We start from the raw sequence: 6,685 nt of genomic DNA, 5'->3' as shown, positions 1-6,685 counted from the left end.
ATACACACACAAAATAAATAAATAATAAGGATGTTATTAAATCTACCCTTTTAACATCTCAATATAAAACAAAAATAAGTTACCAAACTATTAGCCAGGTGTGGTGGTGCATGCCTGCAATCCCAGAACTCAGGCAAGTAGAGACAGGCAGATCTCTGTGAGTTCGAGGCCAGCCTGGTCTACAAAGAGTTACAGCACAGCCAGGGCTACACAGAGAAACTCTGTCTCAAAAAACCAAACCAACAAAATACTTTATCTTCCTTATATCCAATGCTGGTTTCTTGAACCCTGCCTTAGCGGGAAGCAGGAATGAAAATCTTGATTTAATTAATTGTTTGCTTTAATTAATTTGACTATGGTTTGGGTTTGGTGGCCTTTCTCCTAACATTTGTGGGATTAACAGTGGCTGGAAATAGATTGTTATTCAGACAGGTTTAATTGGCTTTCATAAAACTGAATATTCATTTGGAAGACTGATACAAGGGAAAATGGTGGCCAGGCAGTGGTCGCATGAGTCCTAATCCCAGCACTTGGGAGGTAGAGGTAGGTAGATCTCTGTGAGTTCGAGGCCAGCCTGGTCTACAGAGTGAGTCCAGGACAGCCAGGGCTACACAGAGAAGTCCTGTCTTGAAACACACACACACACACACACAAAGAAAAGAAAAGAAAAAGAAATTTTCTTAGTTAAAAACACACGACCTGGGCTCGAGAGATGGCTCAGTGGTTAAGAATACTGGCTGCAGCCGGGCATGGTGGCGCACGCCTTTAATCCCAGCACTTGGGAGGCAGAGGCAGGCAGATCGCTGTGAGTTCGAGGCCAGCCTGGTCTACAAAGTGAGTCCAGGATGGTCAAGGCTACACAGAGAAACCCTGTCTCGAAAAACAAAAACAAAAACAACAACAACAACAACAAAAGAATACTGGCTGCTCTTCCAAAGGACCCGAGTTCAATTCCCAGCACTCACATGGCAGCTTACTGTCTATAACTCCAAAATTGGACACCCTCACACAGACATACATGCAGGCAAAACACCAATGCACATTAAAAAAACAAACAAACAAAAAACCAAACCAAAACAAAACAAAAAAACCCAAACATGCCCTTAATCCCAGCACTCAGAAGGTAGAGGTAGGCAGATCTCTGTGAGTTCAGGACAGCAAGGGTTATGTAGAGAGACTGTTTTAAAAACAGAACAAAACAAAACCCCAACCAACCAAACCCCTAAAATTATAAGACTTAAGAGTTAAGGTATCCCCAAGGTTTGGATTGGGGTAGATGTTGTAGGCGACGATGAAATAAACTCACACAGTAAACCATTAGCAGTCTCAAGCAATAAACATGTCACTGCAGCTAGTAAAGTTAATGTATGAGGAGGGAAAGTGCTTGCAGATTGCTTACTGAGAGGCTGACTTAGCCCTTCACAGGGGTGTGATGTGTTTAAATGTAGCTCTCCCATGGCAGGGGTTGCTCTGTGCAGAATTGAAAACTGAAATTGTCATCATTGCTTTGCTTGGATGTGTTACAGGCTGGTTGCAGAGCTAGGCATCTGCAACTTGTCCAGAAAAGGTAAGAACAACAATGGACATGATGAGATATTGTGTCTTCTATTTTGTAAAAACCCAGGATGGATATTGTTAAAGGCAAATGCAAATTCAAAACAAGAGGCTTAATGATTTTGATTGTAAGGAAGAGAAAGGCTGGCCTCCTTCCTTTCCCTTTCCTTGGTGAATTCCTTTCTCCATCCTTTTCAGTCTATGTAAATCATTTTTAATGGCTAAAGAGGCTCTGGGTAAGTTTCCTACTGAGGGAGAGTTCCTCTCCTTGAGGACCTGGAGCCAGCTCTTTGAAATGTAATCATGGCTTATTCTAGAAGGTGATGACTGGGAGGCAGACCTCCCACTTTCCTTTTCCTGATCCCAAATCACCAAGGGTTCCCAGCATTCTGGCTCCTGCTGCTTACTGGGAGAAAGGGGCCTGCTTACTCTGCCTCCTGTATTTGTGGAGAGGCTTTGGGAAGTGGGGAAGGGAGGGGTCTTCATAGCCACAAACAAAGCAACTTTTTTCTTTTCTTTTTTGTTTTCCGAGACAGGGTTTCTCTGTGTAACAGCCTGGGCTACAGCACACACTCTGTCCCAGTGAAAACCTCGTAAGTTAGGAAGGCACAGCCTTTTCAGGGAAGTGCTGGGAACCAAACTCAGGGTCTCAAACAATGCTCTCCCACTGGTGTTCATTTTTGCCAAAGATAATGGGTGGGGGGCTGGATGTTGAGAACCAAATAGGAAGATGCTGATAGGTGACAATTAACAGTTCAAGCAAGAGGTGGTGCATGCCAGCATAGCGGGGGTATCATTTTTGTTTGTTTTTCCAGTCAAGGTTTCTCTGTGTAGCCCTGGCTGCCAAGAACTAACGCTATAGATGAGGCTGGCCTCAAACTCACAGAGATCCACCTGCTGAATTAATCCTGAGTTCTGGGATTAAAGGACTGTGTCTGGTGCACAAGGGTATCTTTAGTTTATATTCTTGGTAGGTTCTTGAGAAAACCAATAGTCAAAGCAAATCTATAGGAAAAGACCAATGCTGGAGGTATTGCCACACCTGAATTCAAACTGTACTACACAGACAGACAGACAGACAGACAGACACCATCTGATACTGATAGAGTCTAGGGTTCTTGATCAGGTTCATTTTCACTGCCAGTCAAAGAACTAAAAGGCAACTGTTACCCTGGGGCGGTGGTGCACACCTTTAATCCCAGCACTCAGGCAGGCGGATCTCTGTGAGTTTGAGGCCAATCTGGTCTACAAAGTGAGTACAGGACAGCCAAGGCTACACAGAAACCCTGTCTCGAAAAACCAAATAAATAGATAGATGATAAATAGATAGGTAAACGAAGCCCCTGACAGTTTTGTTATTGTTCTGATTTGTTTTTTGGTTGAGACAGAGTCTCACTTATAGCTCAGACTAGCCTCAAAAATTGTATTAATCCTCCTGCCTCAGCCTCCCATGTGCTAGGGAGAAACTCTTACACATAGCCCAGTTTGTTTGCAACAGGGTCTCATGGAGTCTAAGCTGACCTTGAATTCACCATCTTAAACATCTAGTAGGAGACCATAAGCAAGGAGTTACGTAATAAAGGCAAAGAGAGATAAACTGGATCTGTAATGGGGATATAAACACTACTCAGAAAAAGCAGCCGCTGCCACAGTGTTCATTGAAAAATGATGACAGATCCCAGCCCTATTCAGCCACACCTGCAGTGGTTTTAACTGACAACCACAGTCTCAGTACAGGAACAAAAAAGCATTTTCCAGCCTGTCTGTCTCGGATGATATTGTTAAGAATAAAAATCTCTTGATCTTGAACTGGAGAGATGGCCCAGCAGTTAAGAGCACTGACTGCTCTTCCAGAGGACCCGAGTCCAATTCCCAGCAACTACACGGCGCCTCGCAACTGTAGTTCCACAGGCTCCAGTGCCCTCTTCTGGTGTTGCAGGCAAAACACTCACATACATGAAGTAAGTAAATAAATAAACAAATCCAAAACTAAAGCAAAACAAAAAATCCCTCAAAACTCCTGGGTTTGCCCTGTATGGTGGTGCACACATGTAATCTCAGCACTTGGGAGGCAGAGGCAGGCAGATCTCTGAGTTCTAGGCCAGCCTGGTCTATAGTGAGTTCTGGGACAGCCAAGACTACACAGAGAAACCCTGTCTCCAAAAAACAAACTAAAAACCCAAACTAAGCCAAAAAAAAAAAAAAAAAAAAAAAAAGATAATAACAAACGCAAGAGATTTGTGAACATGAAGCAGTTTAAAGTGTGCGTGCGTGCATGTGTGTGTGTGTGTGTGTGTGTGTATTTTATGAGTCTGGATTTTTAAAAAAATTTTATTTTATTCAGATTGCAACTCAATTGTTATCTCCTCACTTGTATCTTCTCATTCCCCCCTCCTTCTTTTATCCTATTCCCCTCCCCTAGGTCTGTGACAGAAGGCGACCTCCCTTCTCCCCCCCCCCCCCCCAACACACGATAAGATCAGACTATCAGGCCTCTTCCTGGTGGCCTGCTTCTCTTCCTGTGTCACCAGATCTCCCCACCAAGAGAAAGTGATCTAATAGGGGGCACCAGAGATCATGTCAGAGTCAGTCCCTGCTCTCCACACAACTGTGGAGAATGTGGTGTCCATTGACTAGATCTGAGTAGGGGTTCTAGGTTTACTGCATGCATTGTCCTTGAGTGGTACAGTAGTTTGAGCAGACACACCTGGGTACAGATCCTCCAGCCTTAATGGTCTTTTTGTAGGTTTCTAGGACCCTCTGGATCCTTCTATTTCCCCATTCTCCCTTACCTCTCTCACCTAGGAAGTCCCAGTATCTATCCCAATCTCTGGCGAGTCTGGATGTATTGCCTTCTTGTTTGTTTGTATGCCTTGCATATACCTGGTGTCCATGGTAGTCAGAGGAGGGTGTCAGATGCCCTGGAACTGGACTTCTAGATGCTTGTGAACCAGCTTGTCTGTACTGGAAGTTGAGGTCAGGCCTTCCACTAGAGTAACATGTGCTTTTAATTAACTAATCAATCAAGTAATTAAAAACAGGGTCTCTTGGGGCTGGAGAGATGGCTCAGAGGTTAAGAGCACTGTCTGCTCTTCCAGAGGTCCTGAGTTCAATTTCCAGTGACAACATGGTGGCTCACAACCATCTATAATGTGATCTGATGTCCTCTTCTGGCATGTGGGCAGAGCAATGTATACATAATAATACATACATATTTTAAAAAATAAAAACAGGGTCTCTCTACATAGCTATAGCTTTCCTGGAACTTACTCTGTAGACCAGACTGACCTTAAACTCAAGAGATCCACCTGCGAGCCGGGCGTGGTGGCGCACACCTCTAATCCCAGCACTCAGGAGGCAGAGGCAGGTGGATCGCTGTGAGTTCGAGGCCAGCCTGGTCTACAAAGTGAGTCCAGGATGGCCAAGGCTACACAGAGAAACCCTGTCTCGAAAAACCAAAAACCAAAAAAAAAAAAAAAAAAAAAAAAAAGAGATCCACCTGCCTCTGCCTCCCCAGTGCTGGGATTAAAGGTGTGTGCTGCCACCATCTGGCAAGAGAGTGGTTTTTTAAATCCCTTTACAGGCCAGGAGGTGGTGGCACATGCCTGTAATCCCAGCACTCAGGGTTAGGAAGAGACAGGCAGATCACTGTGAGTTTGAGGCCAGCCTGGTCTACAGAGTGAGTCCAAGGCTAACACAGAGAAACTCTGTCTTGAAAAACCAAAACAAAACAAAGCAAAAACAAAATAAAATCCCCTTACATGAGAAATTCAGGACTTGCCTCCTTCCCACCTTCCCCATCTCATTGATTTAGGACACAAAACTTTATCTAATGACTATTCTGGGCTTGAGACTGCCCCCTTTTCTGACCACAGGCTCAGTCTTATGCTGCCTGCAACTTCCCAACTGTCAGAATTCTGAAAACAGCAGGTGCCAGCCCACAACTAGGGGGAGGGGAGAGTCCTAGGGCCTCCTTCTCATCTGTAACTCTGAAAAACTCTAAAAGCACCTCATACTGAAAACAGACCACAACAATTTGTTTCTTGCAGTAATGAACTCTGGAGAAAGATTTCTTTTTCTTTATTTTTTGTTGTTGTTTGGATTGGGGGGCTTGTTTGTTTGTTTGTTTGTTTGTTTGAGACTGGATTTCTCTGTGTAACAGCCCTGGTTGTCCTGGAATTCACTCTGTAGACCAGGCTGGCCTCAAACTCAGAGATCCACTTGCCTCTGCCTCCTGAGTGCTGGGATTAAAGATGTGCGTCACAATGCCCACCTTAAAAAAATTTTTTTTTTCTTGTTTTCATTTTTGATACAGGGTTCCTCTACATAGCCGTGGCTGTCCTGGACTCACTCTGTAGGTCACGCTGGCCTGCAACTCAGAGATCTGTCTGCTTCTGCGTCCTGACTGCTGGCATTAAAGGCATCCACCACCATGCCTGGCTTGCAACTTCTTTTTCAAATAAAAAGGAAGCAAGCTTTGAGCAGACAAATACTAATGGTTAACAAATAATGTGACTCTAAAAAGACCAGAAAAACAAATCTTGTGTTCTTTCCATTGAGGGAACAAGGTATGCTCACATAGAAGAGCTCTGGGCTGGTGAGCCTGCGTGTGTGTGCGTGTGTGTAACATTTATTTATTTTTATGTGTATGGTTTTGTCTGCACAGATGTGTGTGTATGTACTATGTGTGCGCCTGATGCCTTTGGAGGCCAGGAGAGGAAGTTGGATCCTCTAGAAGTGGAGTCACAGGTTATTGTCAGCTATCATGTGGGTGCTTGGAACCAAACTCGGTCATCTGCAAGAACAAGCGCTCTTAACCACTGAACCTTCTCTCCAGCCTTGTATGTTATGTACTTTTGAGACAGGGTCGCACTGTGCAGTCTTGGTGGGTTTGGAATTTGCTATGTACTCAGGCTGGCCTTGAACTTGTAGAGATCCCTCCAACGCTGCCTTCTGAGTGCTAGGATTATAGTTGGATTTCATCATATCCAAAACATTTATTTTTTCTGAGACAGGGTCTCACTATGTAGTTTTGGCTGTCTTGTAACTTGTTTTGTAGATCAGGCTGGCCTCAAGGGTGCCATAGCTGTTAGGGTTTTCTTACTGCAAGAATAAATTATCTCTAATCTTA

The sequence above is a fragment of the Acomys russatus genome, chromosome X (assembly GCF_903995435.1).
Source record: "Acomys russatus chromosome X, mAcoRus1.1, whole genome shotgun sequence".
NCBI lineage: Eukaryota > Metazoa > Chordata > Mammalia > Rodentia > Muridae > Acomys > Acomys russatus.
The sequence above is the reverse complement of the archived record's forward strand: the minus strand, read 5'-3'. Positions refer to the sequence as shown.